The sequence below is a fragment of the Mustela erminea genome, chromosome 9, assembly GCF_009829155.1.
Source record: "Mustela erminea isolate mMusErm1 chromosome 9, mMusErm1.Pri, whole genome shotgun sequence".
NCBI classification, from domain to species: domain Eukaryota; kingdom Metazoa; phylum Chordata; class Mammalia; order Carnivora; family Mustelidae; genus Mustela; species Mustela erminea.
Genome location: NC_045622.1, coordinates 47,360,312 through 47,375,475, shown reverse-complemented (window position 1 = coordinate 47,375,475; position 15,164 = coordinate 47,360,312). Strand labels below are relative to the sequence as shown.

Here is a 15,164-nt window from a genome sequence, read left to right as displayed (position 1 = left end):
GAACAATATTCAAACAATCTCAAAGTATCACCCCACAGACTATTGTATTAATTAGAAAGAGAAATAAGTACCTTTACAATGAAGAGATCAGGCAATACCACTTCATCCAAATGACCAAATCTTACATCACCAGTGATGTTACAAAGTGACATTATGTGTTACCTAATGTGATACAAAGAAAAGGACGCAACGCTAAATTCCTGCAAGTCTTTAACATGAGTCTGATAAAGAAAAAACAATCAGGCCAATCCAATTTAGAAAGGCAACAGATTTTGAATCTTCAAAATTTCAATGTTTCAATGTAATGATATTGCAGTTACATGGGAGAACTTCCTATTTCTTCAGAGATACATGCTCCAGTGGGCAGAGATAAAGTGTTGTAATGTTTGCAACTCACTTTTAAGTAATTCTGGGGGGGGGAAGTGCGTGTGTATGTGTGTGTATGCACAGATGCAGTAAGAGAAAGCAAATTAAGCTAGATGAAGGGTATATGGAATGTTCACTGTAAGATTTTTGCAATTTTTCTACATATCTGAAACTTTTCAAAATGATTTGGGGAAAAAAATCAAATAAAACATGCAAACCATTTGGCACCTGGTAGATGCTATAATAATTTACATCATGGCTTCAACTAACTCAACAGATGGAAGGAAAGCTCCTCCCTCTGTGCCTGAAGGTAAAATGAGCCATCAAAGTAAATGTCACCAGCCAGTCCTGCCTTCAAGAAGCTTATGCTTTTATCAGAAGGCAAGGCAAAAATAGGAAGCAGCCAGAAATGCTTTTGGTTTTGGTTCCAGAATACCTACCTAGGGCCATCTGCAACCTTTTTTTAAACTAGGTAACTAAAAAGAAAAAAAAAAAAAAAAAGTTACTCAACCTCACTAAGAATTATTTCCTCATTTATATGGAAAAAAAGTGGAACTAAAATCTACCACTTAAGTTTGAGATTATAAAACAGCATACATAATACACCTTTGGAAAACATCTTTTATTAAAGACTCCCATTAAAAGATATTAGTCTCCTAGAATAAAAGTGGGGAAGAAGGAAGGCTCCTGACGGTTTCATCTTTACTGACTTATCAGAAAACCCAGCACAGAATCTCACATTTAGTTTATGTTCACAGATATTGAAGAAGTAACAATGAGACATTAAGAGATAGAATGACTTAAAAAGTCTTTTGGAATACAAATGCCAATGGAATTAAAGGAAAGAGTGACGTGAGGTGGCCCAGTCAGACACAGCAGCACCTTAACAACAGCAAGTATTTATGTACATATGCATTTGCCAAAGTCCTTTCATTCACATCATCTCATTTTGGTCTCACAAAAACCCCCATTTTATAGGAGAAGAAACTGAGACTTGAAAAGATAAATTTCCACACAACACAGAGCTCAAATCTGTGTTGGCTCCACCCAGCCCCATAAGAACAGAAGTAATTCATAGCTTGTGATTCTCATAGTCTTCCCCCCAGGGTCTCTACTGGGGCACAGTGAGTCCTTGATGGCCAGTCCTAAATTCATACCTTTTCTACAGAAAAATGCCAAAATCTGCTCTGGGACTGCTTCTATCAATATTCAGAAAGATGAACCATCAGGCCTTTTACCCACCTAGTTCAGATATTTAAAAAATGGAGCTTAAATTCCCCTTTCTAGTGTGGTGGTGTGACTGACATGGAGAGGAAGTGAGCAGAGGAGGTTATTTTCATCTTAAGGTTGATGCTGTCCACATTTTAGTGAAGCTAACCATAACTCAAAAATAAAAATTTTCTGCAGAATTTTCTGGGGAAAACTCTTGGCTGCTTTATTGTTTCAGTTCCCTTTTTAAATATCACATTGTGTTGTAGGCAGAGATGATGTATTTTTATTTCTTTCTTCCAGAGGTTTCCATAGTATTTACATACTAACCTTATTATATCCTTCACAAAAACTAGCAGGAACTCTGTAATTCCACTTTTGCCCACTTTCTGTTCACCCATCACAACTTTTTTCCTTTATTAAGAGTTCAGTGCAAGTGGCTAATGGACTTGGCAAAGGTATGTAGAAATGGCACTGTCAACGACTACTGATAAGAATTTAAATGGGGGGGGGGGGCGCCTGGGTGGCTCAGTGGGTTAAAGCCTCTGCCTGGGATCAGCAGGGAGCCTGCTTCCTCCTCTCTTTCTCTGCCTCCCTTTCTGCCTACTTGTGATCTCTGTCTGTCAAATAAAATGAATGGAATCTTTAAAAAAAAAAAAAAGAATTTAAATCAGGGGGCAATTAAAGAGATGCCCTCTGTCCCAGCATTTTTACCCCCAGAAATGTGTCCTACAGAAATATTCCCAAAAATTCATCACAAAAAAAAATGTGTTCTCAAATGCTCATTGCAGTGGTGCCTAACAGCCATGGAAATAGGTAAGTTAGAGCGACATGCAAATATGTGGGACAACTGCTCAAAATATATTACAAGACAGCAAGCAGAATTATAGATAATATCATTAGTATATGTATGAAGGAAAAATGACAGAAGAGCATACATCAAAATCTGAGAAGTGATTATCTTTGTGAGGTGGAATTAAGGGGAATTTCCACTATCCAATACATTGTGTATTTCTATAATAAATTTTGATTAATCCTATGTTATGTCTAGACTCAAAAAAATTTTTAAGATAAATATTTGTGTGCCTCTTGCCATCCTTTCCTCTTCACTTTGTTTTTTTGTTTGTTTGTTTTGTTTTTTTTTAAAGATTTATTTTATTTATTTATTTGACAGACAGAGATCACAAGTCAGCGACAGGCAGGCAGAGAGAGAGAAGGAAGCAGACTCCCCACAGAGCAGAGCCCGATGCGGGGCTCCATCCCAGGACCCTGGGATCATGACCTGAGCTGAAGGCAGCAGCTTAATCCACTGAATCATCCAGGCGCCCCCATCCTCTTCAATTTGGAAGCAGCTAGTGCTCCATCTGTATTACTACCTCTAGTAATATCAAAGGTAGAGTGTCAGCTCTATTAGTTTGCATTCTTAAAGAATAACAGTATAGTGTTTAGACAGGACACTTTTTAAAAAAGATTGGGGGCACCTGGGTGGCTCAGGTTATGATCCCAGGGTCCTGGGATCGAGCCCCGCGTCGGGCTCTCTGCTCGGCAGGGAGCCTGTTTCCTCCTCTCTCTCTGCTTGCCTCTCTGCCTACCTGTGATCTCTGTCAAATAAATAAATAAAATCTTAAAAAAAAATTGATTTTTTTTTTTTTGATGGGCAGAAAATAAGTTTATTGAGTTACAGCAATCTGACAGTCCAAAACTCCCAAGGAGGGAGGGGACCCAAAGGGGTTGGCCAATTTATTTGAGAGACAATGCGAGCACCTCTACACTGAGTGCGGAGCCCAATGTGGGGTTCGATCTCAGGACCCTGAGATATGACCTGAGCTGAAATCAAGAGTAGAACACTTAAGCAACTGAGCCACACAGGCACCCCTAGAAAGGACATTTAAAAATCACTTACAACATCCCCAGTAATTGGTATTATAGCCTGTCGGCTAATTAAATACCTGCAGGGACCAAGAAAATCACTACCTTCTGAAGCAGCCCTTGATGTCTTCTAGCTTTGGTGTGACATTCCTAATGATGACATTCAGGAATGGCAACTGATCTAGACATCAGTATCCATTGCATGTCAGGCTAAGCAGATGGAATTGTTATCACATCCAAGAAAACTAACATTGTTACTGATTACCTAATATGCAATTCCCATTCAAATTTCCCCATTTGTCCCCAAAATGTCCCTTATAGCTTTTTTTTTTTAAGTCCAGAATCCAATCAAGGGTTATGTGTGGCATTTGGCTGTCATACTTCCAGTCTTCTTTAATCTAGATTGGTCCCCAATATATTTTGCTTTATTTTGTTTTATTTGTCTTTCACGACATTGACATTTTAGAAGATCGCAGGCCAGCTGTTTTACAGTATGTCCCACAATCTGGATTTGCCTGATTATTTCCTCATGATTAGATTTAGGTTAAACATTTCTGGCAAGAATTCTACATCAGTGAAATATACTTCTCATTGCCTCCAGTTGTCTGGTTATACTGTTATCTTTTTCTTTGTGTTACCACTATGGATACTAAACAAGGATCAACCAGTAAATAAAATATTTAAACCAATAAATAAATATAATGTTAAAAACAGTTACTATGAGCATCAGTTATACCAGTCATAGTACCAGATACTTAAAACATATTATCTCATTTAAACCTCATAACAATCTTGCAAAAAAACTGAAATTTAAAGAAGTTAAATAACTTGCCCAAGGACACACATATAGTGATAGAAAAATATGTGAATGTGAACTCTCTCTCTCTCATACACACACACTTTAAAATATAATCTCAGGGATGAGGGGCTTCATGAGGATCCTCCAGGAACAAGTAAGAACTGTGACCTTAGATACATCTCGAAGAGACCCATCTAGTTTTCAGTGATTGGATTACTATAAAAAAGGAACTGAAAATAAATTATCTATGGCCTATACAAAATTCTTCCATACTTGGAAGTGTTCTTATTTGGAGATGGGCCACATTTCCACCACAGCCAAGAAAATAGGGCATTGGTTCCATAAATTATTATAACATTCTGGTGTTTTGTTCATTTTTTTTTTTTTTTACTATTCTGCAACAAAATGAGAAAAATAAAGACAAAGTAGAGAATTTTCATAAAGCTCAATACATTGTTAATTTTGAAAGTATTGTCTAAAAGTGAAAGGGTCATTTTTAAAAAAATCTATCTCTACTATAGAAAAATAACCATTGTCAAAACAACTCAGGCAATTTTTCCTTATTTTTTGGAATTTTGCTTACCTATACAATTCAAAAGTGTGAGACCCATTGATTTAAGGAACTCTATACAATTTTAAAATAAGTTTTTGAGAAACTAACTTGAATAAAGGAAGTTCAGCCCAAAAAGAAACCAGATCTGAAATATTTCTGAATTTTCCTATAAGTCATCTATATAACACTTCAAAGGGTGCAGGTCTCAGGAATACATTTTAATGAATTTGTTCAAAGCGTTTCACATTTGACACTTTCATTACTAAATACCCTCTTCCAGTGCATTGATACTTCCTTTGAATGGACACTCAGTGACTTAAGTTAATATATTCAATCAACAAATATTCGGAGTCCCTAATGGGACTTTTTTTTTTTTTTAAGATTTTATTTATTTATTTGGCAGAGAGAGAGCACAAACACACCCGGGGAAGTAGCAGGCTCTCCAATGAGCAGGGAGCTCAATGTGGGACTTGATCCCAGGGCCCTGGGATCATGACCTGAGCAGAAGGCAGACACTGAACTGACTGAGCCACCTGGGTGCCCCATATTCCATATAAGTTGTATAATATGTCTGTCTGGAATTTCAAACTGAACGTGGCTATAAGTCCCTCCTTCTTAAACAAACAAACAAAAATCTGGTCTCTTCTCCGGTGTTCTCTTTTGCATTCCCAGTTGCTCAAGGAAAGACTCAAGTCATCTTTAGTCCCCCTTCTCCCTATCCCCACATCCAATCAATCAGTAATCTTATCAATTATATTCTTCAAGTTTTGCCTCTCTCTAATCTCTTTCCTTCTCTCCAAGCCCTCTGCCCCGACCCTAGATCCAAGCCACCATTACTCCTCACATAGACGACGAGAATTACTTGCTACTTGTCCTCCACACATTGACTTTGGCCAATCCTCTCCTCCAATCTCTTCCTCACTTAACAGCCAAGATGATGTTTTTCATATCATTCTACATAAATAATTCACCTAGCTATTCAAAGCCCTTTATTAGGTTCTTATTGCTCTTAGGATAAAGACCAAAATTCACATGAGGCTCAGAAAACTGCCCACTCTCTAGACTCTGCTCACCTCTCCAGCCCAGTCTGGCCTCTCTTCCCCAGCTCTGCTCCCATATACTGACTGACCTCCTTTCAAATCTTCAATTTACTACTCTTCCCTTTGTACTTTGAACATGCAGTTTCCCTTGTCAGAAATCCTCTTTGTCTCCCTGCAAGCACCTCTCATTCCCAACCTAAATTACTTCCACTCACTCTTCAAGTTTCTTGAAGTGCCACCTCCCACAGGAAACCTTTCTTGATTTCCCAAAACAAGGTGAAAGCACCAGTGAGGCAGTCCTATTCCCCTATATAGTATATCCCCTTTTGATAGTAACATTCATCACACTATGATTACTTGTTCAATGATTGTCTCTCTATTAGAATAGAAACTCCATGAGGGTTGGGAAAGCTTCTCTTTCTTTCTCCTCTTTTTTCTAAGATTTAATTTATTTATTTAGAGAGAGAGAGTACACACGTGCATGAACAAGCAAGGGGAGGGGCAGTGGGAGAAGGAGAAAGAATATCAAGCAGGCAGATCCATCTCACAGCCCTGAGCTCATGACCTGAGCCAACATCAAGAGTCAGGCATTTAACTGACTGAGTCACCCAGTGACCCTGGGAAGCTTCTCTTCCAACTGATGTATCCATAGTTCTTAAAACACACTAGCTGCTCAATTAATATTTGTCATCAAGTTTATGGGCTGGGAACAAACTGTAGCAGGTTATGCCATGAGAACAATTAAACCAAGAGACAAGGATCATTATCCATTTGCAAAAATGTAAACAGAGGCAGAAAAGAAATGCATATTTATTCAAGGTCACAGACATAGTGATGGGGACAAATCTCACCCATCATTCAGCTCATTTGTCCCCACAAAACACTAAACAGCTTGGGTAGGGGGACAGAGCATTTTAGAATAAGAAAAATAGGAATGAGAAGGGGGTGAGAGAGAGGCTTTGAAAGACAACTTCTCAATCTGCCTGTCACAGTAGTTGCCTCCATACCAAAAACAGTTAGACTCTCTATGCCCGGAAAAGCATTAAATGAGTTAAACACAAGCACCACCACACCTTTGTCCTCTAGAGAACAAATAAAATTCTTTTCAGCCACAAAGAAGACATCACCGGAGGGAACACTGTTGCCACTCCAAGTGTCTTCAAAAAAAGCAAATGGGCAGTTTGGCCACCTGGATTGCTCCTCAGCAATCAACAGAAAAGATGGCCTTCCCGCCACTTACCGGAGCAGAAATCAGGGAAAGAAAAAGTATAAAATGAGAAAGAAGCCCTTCAAAGTCTTCTTTTTCTTTAGGAATTAAGAGAACAGTTCATGTAAAGCACTTGCTGTTTTTGAGTTTTTACATATTTAAGTAAGCCCCAACGTGGGGCTCAAACTCACAATCCCAAAATCAAGAATCACATGCTCTTTCTCCTGAGCCAGCCAGGTACCCCTCATAGAAAGCATTTAAAAACATTGCTAACACACTGGCAGTTTTTTTTTTTTTTAAGCATTTTAAAAAATTTTTATTTATTTTTTAAATTTCTTTTCAGTGTTCCAAAGTTCATTGTGTATGCACCACACCCAGAGCTCCACGCAATACATGCCCTCCATAATACCCATCACTAGGCTCACCCAACCTCCCACCCTCCCCAGACTCCTCAGTTTGTTTCTTAGAGTCCACAGTCTCTCACGGTTTGTCTCCCCCTCTGATTTCCCCCAACTCCCTTCTCCTCTCCATCTCCCCATTTCCTCCGTGTTATTCCTTATGCTCCACAAATAAGCGCAGCCATATGATAATTGACTCTCTCTGCTTGACTTATTTCCATTCTTAATACAGGTACCAATGAAAACTACAGTGACATAGGCTCAACTGCAACACTGCATTGCCCACAAGCTGCTGAGGCCAAATTATGTTCATTACAGAAACGACAGAGCAGACCAAAGGGTCAGGCTCGTTGCTGCTCATCCTGCCTAGCACCCACTGCAAGAAAAAGAAAAAAAAGTCAAAGCTTCTAAGAGGACTCTCTGGAATAAATACTCACACAGTCCACCTTTACCCTGGAGTTTCTGGGTGAGGTAGAGAAGGGGTGGGGAAGGTATTCAGAGATTGGAAAAAGACTTAGAGTGACTTGACATATTGGTGAGAAGAGGGAAATTTTGAAATACAGAGGAAAAGTGAGAATTGTAAACGGAGAAACAGGGAAAGAAACTGAAAGAACTTCAACAGACATAGAGGGGTGGGGTAGGGAAGGTATAGGCAAAAAGCGGTAAGGTGCCCAGGAGAATTGACAGTAAGCATCAGAGAAGTAGAAGGAAGCAAAGCCAGGCAGTCTTTTCCCAAATCCCAAAGCTGCTCATTGCATCTCAATAAATCACTCTACTACAAAGCCCATACAATGGACTGTCCTTTGCATTCAGTAACAAGCAGCATTTAACGAAGCATCACCCAGCTGCAACTTTGGAGACCTAAGGGTCTGAACTGAAAATGAAAAAAATGTGTTCAGCAGCAGAAGGCAACCAGGAATGACTTTCACCCAATTTCTGAACTGCCTATAAAGAGGTTTGGCATTTTAGAGTTAAGCATAAAATGCTTTGGCATTTCTCCTTCTTTTGACATTCCAGGAGGGGGTGTGGTTGACCCCAAGTCCATTCATTTCCAAGGTTGTAGATCTCTCGGCTAAGACTGGCCCCATCTGTTCTGGAGTTAGCCAGCTGTTTATCCCAAAGTAACATTTATTGCACTAATCATCCTAATAACTCTTACAAGAGCCAAAATCACACAAGCCAGAATGCTTTCTGTCCTATTAAATGTGTCAGTTCGCTTAAAAACAAAACCCCCAAAAACAAAACCAAAAGAGCCCCACTTCTATGCTCCTTGGTTTCCCTAGCCAGGATCACTCTTCCTTTCAGAAGATACCTTTCGGGTACCTTTCAGTAATGGCAAATGAAGGTTAACAGTGCTTCTAACTTTTCCTTTCCCTAATGCGTTAAAACGAACCAGGGTTTCCCTAATCCGTTCTCCAAACCGTTAGTTGTGACTAGTGATTGTGCCTCACGAAAAGACAGCTCATTATGGTACCATTGTCAGTGGCAAGGAGCCTACTGCAACATCATTTAAAACACTCACACGAGCACAAATCTGTCGGCTCCACTTCCAAACAATCCTGCAGTGGGAAGAAGAAAAACACTTAACAAAAATGCTCCTTCCAGCAGCCTAAGAGAAGCTTCCCCAGACACGTGAAATGTTTCTGACTAGCAGGGAGTGCACCAGTAAAGGACACTGTCACCTCAAATCAGCAGAAAAGGCGAGACAAATGACACAGACACACAAACACATAAAATAGAGCACCACAAAACTTAACCTACTCAGAAGCACGCTCATCTTAAAAATAAATAGCGTGTGCTTGCCCAAGCGACACAGGAATGTTCTAAAGTAGTGCAACCACATTAAATCACTGTCTCCATTTCTCCCCACGCATCACCCCTTCCCACTCAAACCTCAGCACTCGGGGCCGTCTGTGACAGGACTGCAGTCCCCCACCTCTGCCTTTTTCTGATTTTCCAAGAGCGCTTCCCAACATCTTTCCCAGCCCAGCCCCCCTATCTAATCCTCAAAAAGGTTGAGGGGAGTTGCGACTAGGGAATCGGCAGCAATCGGTCCTCCCGCGGGGGAAGGTTGCTAGAGTTGTTCTTTGCAGTGACCCAAATTGCACAGAGCTTTTTCACTTAGCAGCACTTTCGAACACCTCTCCAGTCCTCCCGCCCCCACTGCCCCAAAAGAAAGCCTTGAGAATTCAGCGGGAGGAATAACTTGGTAGAACCATTTGAATAAATCACTTCAACTCACCTGGTTTGGGATATTTCTCCCCACCCCAGGCATAAACAGAAATGATGTGCGAATGAGTCACGCAGGCAAGTGAACGTGTTGCGATGTCCTAAGTCCAAGGGCTGGAGTCAGTCCCTGCCCTGGTGCTGCTGTTACTCTTAGCTCAGCTGGAGCAAGCGGCAATCGCAAGCCCAGCAGCAGCAGGGGGGTGGATAGACCGTAGCACAATGAATGCAGTGGGGTTTTTGCAATGACATCATCCCTCTGTCCGAAAGGCCCCAATAGCCATGCTCAGGAGCCGTGCATTCTGGGAATCGTAGTCTTCTAAAGGCTTGGTGGGACACCGAGGCTACCGCGGGAACTACAATGCCCAAAATGCGCCAAGATCAGACGCGCCCAGAGTGGGCCAAAGAAGCGAAGGGGTCTCGGCCGCCATGTTAGGAGTACCGGGAACAGTCCGCGGAGCCTGGCCGAGGTTTTAGGCAGCGCGCGAGCCGAATGGTGATGCGGTGGGGACGGTGAGGTGGAGCATAAACGGGTTGGAGAACCTAGGGCCCAAACCTGGGGACCCGGGAGCGGACGCGGCAACTGGGGACAAATTGTAGGGTGGGTCCGGCTGGAGGCAGTTATCAAGAGGCCCACTGGGCCTCGGCCTTAAGGTCCGGCAGGTTGTATAGGCACCCTAACCGTTCTCGTCCTTTTTCTTATTAAGGGATTGAGGGAGTCTGTTTACTTCTGGGCCCAGAGCATCACTTAGGGCTACTAATAGGCTCCTCGGAAGCGTTGGCGTCTTGTTTGGGCTGCGGGGACCCTGGACGGCGACCCTTCTCACTTTGGTCTGAAAAGCCAGCTTCCACCCACGGCGTTGGGTTATTCCTCCTAATTTTTTTTTTTTAATCTTTTTGTCACTTATATTCCAACCTTCCTTACCCCTCCGCAAGGTTTCGTACCCTCACTGGTTTTTCATAAAGGAATGATTTGCCAGAAGGGTCCAAAGAAATCAATGTTGACACGAGTAACGAAGCTGGAAGGGGACGGTGCTGTGGCGCCCCAGTTAAGAAAAGATTCAGAGAGGTCTAAGGGAGTATCTCCCCGTTTAAAATGCCAGGGATATTATTGACGATAGCCCTATGGACAGCTGGCGGTCGGGTTCGAAGTAACGTGGGGTCTTGGATAAACTTAAGAGTGTATGCTAAAATACTGAGAAGATAGGATGTTCATTAGCATGGACCACCAACTTTAAAAATAGAGTTAGTGTTAAAAAATAAAAATAGAGTTAGTGTTAATTTTTGGTACTCCATATATACGATTACCTTAAGTAATTTTTTTTTAACTAACTGAAACCAGAGTCACTGGTCTTCAAGTTACCTTGGACAGTATCAAATGAACTGTATTTTTTTTTTCCAATTGTGTTACTAAAACAATGCTGTGTATTTGTTCTTTTTCAGAGTCTGTCTACACTATGAAAGATGGAAAATTTCTTCCTGAGGGTGTCTGAAGGGTTAAAAATACGATACATATTTTGTTTTTCTCCACAGTTATTCGGAAAACAAAATTATTAACTTGTTACTTTGGGTCATTAAGGATATGCCTTTCCGCTCTCTGTTAGTAGTTAGTAGTTAGTAATATTACAGCTGATGGATGGATTCTCCTATCCGGAGAAACTAGGCAGAGTGATTAAAAATAATAAAACGTGGTAGAAATAGTCTTTCAGATGTATACAGATGATAACTACAAAAACTTAGAAGAATCATCTTCTGTCCTGTTTCTGGGAACAAGTCACAAGATGAAAGGCTTTGTTTCATTTTTAACAGAGGTAACATGTGTTGGTCTCATTTATCTATGCAGTACAACAATGGGAAAGGCTCATACAAATATTTCTCTTACTCAGAACCACCTTCTTTTCAAATAATCGTAAGTATAGGAAAGGGAATGAAATGTTTGCTGTTTTCTTTCAGACCTTCAGTATAACTGTAGAAGTGTTTTGCATTTAACAGAGAGAAAACAGTGGACAGCTTTGCATTTAGCTTAGTTTCAAACTCTTTTTAATTATTTTTAGGGATTGGTGGTTCACTGGTATGTCTTGTTTTACAAACCTGTAGTGAATCTTGTTCATGGTGTAAAATATTTCTTTATATAAGCAGTAACCTGCATCTGATTTCCTGTGGAAGACAGATTTTTGGGAGTGAGGGCAGATTGCTTACAAATCTCGTAGGTGAGAAACTAGACCTATATAATGCAGTGATTTCTATAATTTATAATATGTTTGGGTAGTTTGGAGTTATTCCAGGCTTATATCTAGTGGACATCTAATTAATGAAATAAAACATCTAATTTTTTTTTTAAAGTTCAGTGATTTAACCTTTAACTTTTAGGGCAGAAATTCTGCATTCTTCCTTAGAAATTTTATTTACCAAGTTAATATTTAAGGAGTTGGTGACACCAGCTTCTAAAAGAATAACCTTAGTGTCCCAGTGTTCCTAACCCAGTTAGGAAAACTGAAAAGTGGGATTAAGAATGCCTTTAGGGTATAAAGCAACTTACGTTCTTTTCATCTAAGAAAAGAATTAGGGTGTTGGTTTGTATTACAATTATAAGTAGCTCATTAAAGTGTATTGAATCATTTGCTCTTCCAGCAATTTTTTCAACAGTGTTGTGTCAGGATCACCTCTAAAAATATTTAACTATCCTTCACTCATCCCTGTTGAATTATTCTGCCAGGTTGGAACAATTTATTCTCTATTTTTAAAACTGAGTGAATGTACAGGGGTAGGATACAGTTGTCCTCTACATCCTGTATTTGTGTTTATTGTGGTGGATTACACTAATAACAAAAGTTTAGGCAAAGATTTTAGTTTCACAACTAAATGAATTCTGAAAATGTATAGATGAGGAAATGATTTGTACATCAGTTTGTACATTGGTGAGGAGGTGGGAGAGATTTCAGTTTAGCCTTATGATTACTGTGATATCCTGACTTACCTAGATATTTCTGAGACTGAGAGTTTAGCATGATACCAAGAAAGTCATGATAAGAGACACCTACCCAAGTAAGAGCTCATGCTATCACAAGATTATGGTAAAGCTATTCAAAAATGTAAAAGAATCAAGTACCTAGAAGCAATAAGGTACTAGGATTTTCTGAAAATACTCTTTTTTTTTTTTTCAATAACTCCTCTCCTGCCCTGAATCCTAAATTTTTTAAATTATTGATGTTATCTTAGTATTCTTGATATTTAGGTAAATGATATGCAGCGGAGTGTCTTTTTAGCCCCAAATCCTTTGATTCAGTACTGAATTTGTCTGTGGTCTCTGCTTTGAAAATCCTTTAACATTATGTCATGTATGTCTGCTAAAGAAAAAATACAAGATCCACGAGGACAAGCATTTGAAATGATTAAAGCAGCCCTATCATTCAAGCCCTTAATGGATCCATCTTTAGAGGACGGGAGCCCTCTTGGATGTGGAATATGAAGACTGACTTTAGTATTTTGAGGAATGTTGGCCTGGATTCTGCTGCTTCAGTTTGAAATCTAAAGTGGCTGGCTCAGTTTCACAGCCATTCGTAATCTTCTAAGCCTCATTGATAATAGCAGCCTCTGTAAGGATGTTAGTAAAGATTAAACAAAATAATCTATGTAAAGCACTTAGCAAAGGACTTTGAAACATGTAAATTGTGGATTTTTTTTTTAACAGTTGGGTAGACTACTTTTTTATTGGCTGTTTTTAAAAATTAGCCACAGAGTAGTTAGAGCCCCAAGGACAAGGATTAATTCAGATATATTCTTCCAACAGTTGGTTAAGTCAAATTTGTGTGACCAAGTTCCTAGCAAAATACAGTTCCATTTCTTCCTTTCATATGGTGATAAAGGGCTACAATCTTTTTCAGCCCATACTACTAAAATTTAATGTAAAATGCCTGTTACTGAGTTATGTTCCTAAGAGATCATAGTTGTGCTTGAGTGACTAAAAAGTTTAAAAAATTTAAAGTTTAAATTAAAAGTTAAAAAAATTAAAAATTTAAAAAATTACATAGTAACAATTACATTGTTAAACACTTGTGTACATATGTAGCTTGAAGAAGCCCCAGGTCAATTATGAAAATCAGGTTCTGTCTTCGTTGAGAATCACTGTATTGTATTCCCTTAAAGAAAATGATTTGCTGAATTATGAAAAATGTTAGAATTGTTTCATATCTTAAAGTTCTAAAGTAATGCTTTTTCTATTCCAAGCTATGAAATTTGAGAGAACAGCTCTATTGTCTGCCCTTTTGTATCTCTTTTCCAAAATAGAATTAATTTTTTTACCTATCAGAAATGAAATGTCAGTAACCCAAAGGTGATATAGACCCAGTAGTTAAATTAAAAATTACTCTAACCTGATCAGAGTTGAGACAAGCAAACTTAAAGGGGAAGAAAACATTTTTACCAAAAGGTATCTTTTCAGACTCACCTTAGATTAAGTTAGATATTTTCTAGTGTACATTCTTAGTAGTGAAAACAAATAAGCATGACGTGCAGAGTTTACCAATTGGACTTTCTCTAGGGTGGATCTTCACTCATTCTGGAAACTTGAATCCTTATTTTCCACTTTTGACTTAATATTCAGGAAACTAAAATGTATGTTTTCTAGTCTTAGTTGATGCATTATGTTTGTAACAAATTGGCATAATTTTAGCTGCTGGATTTTATAGGCCACTGAAGGTAAATGCAGTAAATATCCCCGGGTCAGCATTTAAAATCCAAATGTCCATAGTTAATGATTAACCCAAAAAATGAGCCCTGTTTATCCTATGATTCTATTTTTTAATTTTTAATAGGTTTGGGTAATTGTAGCTCTAGAAGGTATTTCTTTGCAAGAGTTTAAGTATGTGAAGATGAATTTAATCAAATATAAATGTTTACGAATATAAAGCCTTTTAAGGAAACTGCAGAGATGTGCAGTTGTAAGCAGTTATGCAAGTGGGCACGTACTTAAAATTCTTAACTTGATATAGAGGCTTTTTTTTTTTTTTTAAAGATTTATTTATTTATTTGACAGACAGAGATCACAAGTAGGCAGAGAGGCAGTCAGAGAGAGGAGAAAGCAGGCTCCCCGCTGAGCAGAGAGCCCGATGCGGGGCTCGATTCCAGGACCCTGGGATCACGACCCGAGCTGAAGGCAGAGGCCTTAACCCACTGAGCCACCCAGGTATAGAGGCTTTTGAGGATGCTGTGTGGATTTGAACTTGATATAAAAGGTTAATCCTCAATGAGTTGTATCTTAAAACCTTTTAGGAAATGTTCATCAGTTACCCCCTTAACACCTTAACAGTCCTGATTTGATGAATTTAGCACATAGGTGTTGATCAAATTGAGTAGCCGTAGGGACTTGTTTGAGCTACTTCACCACCAGAAGATAAAAATTAGCAGCTATAATCTTTGATATAACCTAAGTGACAATTTTTTTAAACACATTGAGCAAAAACCACAAAAACCTCAGATTTCCTCCTTACTTATCCTC

At 39.3% G+C, this 15,164-nt stretch overlaps 1 protein-coding gene and 1 long non-coding RNA gene across 2 annotated transcripts in view; one reads left to right on the top strand and one right to left on the bottom strand.

Moving 5' to 3' along the window:
• Positions 1–9,916, bottom strand: part of RAB30 (RAB30, member RAS oncogene family) — a 72,855-nt gene extending 62,939 nt beyond the window's left edge. The window contains exon 1 of the mRNA XM_032356668.1: positions 9,684–9,916. The gene's annotated coding sequence lies outside the window, so the exon portion shown is untranslated. The remainder of the gene's footprint in view (positions 1–9,683) is intronic.
• An 88-nt stretch (positions 9,917–10,004) lies between these two features.
• LOC116598211 lies at positions 10,005–12,137 on the top strand. Its single transcript, XR_004289003.1, has 2 exons — positions 10,005–10,180; positions 11,111–12,137. It is a non-coding gene; the product is annotated as an uncharacterized LOC116598211 (long non-coding RNA).
• The last annotated feature ends 3,027 nt before the right edge of the window (positions 12,138–15,164 follow it).